At 45.9% G+C, this 1419-nt stretch overlaps 1 pseudogene; it reads left to right on the forward strand.

The window, feature by feature from the left end:
* The first annotated feature begins 47 nt into the window (after nt 1–47).
* Nucleotides 48–223, forward strand: LOC103266295 (annotated as a pseudogene).
* The last annotated feature ends 1196 nt before the right edge of the window (nt 224–1419 follow it).

Below are 1419 nucleotides of genomic sequence, written 5' to 3' on the forward strand. Positions count from 1 at the left end.
AAAAAAAAAAAAAAAGAAAACGTTGGGACAGAGCCGCTGCCATCCTCATGACCCGCGGTAACCAGCGTGAGCTTGCCCCGCAGAATACGAAAACCAGAGCGACTTGATTAAGGGAAAGCGCCGAGATGACAGGCTTTCTGCTGCTGCCCGCAAGCAGAAGGTCTTGGAGATCATGCAGCAGAAGCAGAAAAAGGCAAATGAGAAAAAGGAGAGACCCAAGTAGCTGTGTGGCTTCGTGTCCCATCCTCTTGCCCTTGCCTGTGTGCCTGGAGCCAGTCCCACCAGCTCGCCTTTCCTCCTGGAGTGCTCACAGGTCCCAACTGATGGCAGTCCCTTTGCCCGGAATCTGCAGCAGGTCCCTTCCCCTCAGGTAGCCTCTCTCCCCCTGGGCCACTCCTGGGGGTGAGGGGGTTGCCCCTTCTCAGTGTTTTTATTCCTGTGAGGCTCACCCCAAAATGTTAAAAGTGATCTTGTAATTCAAAAAAAAAATTTAAACATTCTTAAGAAGTGAATGTGTAAGCTCGTCCTCAAATCTGCTGCAATTTTTGTTACTACGTTGACTATAAGTATGGTGTTTTGAAATCAAGATACTTTTTTTTTTTTTTTTTTTTTTTGAGTAGGAGTCTCGTTCTGTCACCCAGGCTGGAGTGCAATGGCACACTCACGGCCACTGCAGTCTCAGTGTGTGCTCAGGTGATCCTTCTGCTCAGCCTTCCAAGTACCTAGAACCACAGACACATGCCACCACATCTGGCTAATTTTCTTATTTATTTATTTATTTATCTATTTATTTATTTATTTTGAGTTGGAGTCTTTCTCTATCACCCAGAGTGGAGTGCAGTGGCCGCTCCCAGCCACCGCAGCCTCGAACTGCTGGGCTCCGGCAATCTTTCCACCTCAGCCTTCCAACTAGCTGGAACTACAGGTGCGCGCTACCACGCCCGGCTAATTTTTTTTATTTATTTATTGTAGAGATGAGGTCTTGCCAAGTTGCCCAGGCGAGTCTTGAACCTGCAGGCTCAGGCAATCCACTCACCTCGGCCTCCCAAAGCGTGGGATTATAGGCTGAGCCACCAAGCCCGGCCTAATTTTCTTATTTATTGTAGAGATGAGTTTTTGTTGTGTTGCTCAGGCTGGTCTGGAGCTGGGCTCAGGCAATGCTCTGCCTCTGCCTCCCACAGTGTTGGGATTACAGGTATAAACCACCGCACAAGGCCTAAATTTAGACATTTTAAAACAGCTAGAAATAGAATGCTCAAACAAAATCTTCCTTAGAATGACAATATGAAAAGCATCATCCAAGACACTAATGTATAGGGGTAACTAATATAAGTCATTTTATTGTAAAATAATACTTTGTGCTTACCTTCCTCAAAAGTTCTCAAAGTGTGTTAGAGTCATTTTTTTTAAAGCTTTCTA

This window comes from Carlito syrichta, unplaced genomic scaffold (genome assembly GCF_000164805.1).
Source record: "Carlito syrichta isolate Samal-C Ts95f unplaced genomic scaffold, Tarsius_syrichta-2.0.1 Scaffold307134, whole genome shotgun sequence".
Taxonomy (NCBI): domain Eukaryota; kingdom Metazoa; phylum Chordata; class Mammalia; order Primates; family Tarsiidae; genus Carlito; species Carlito syrichta.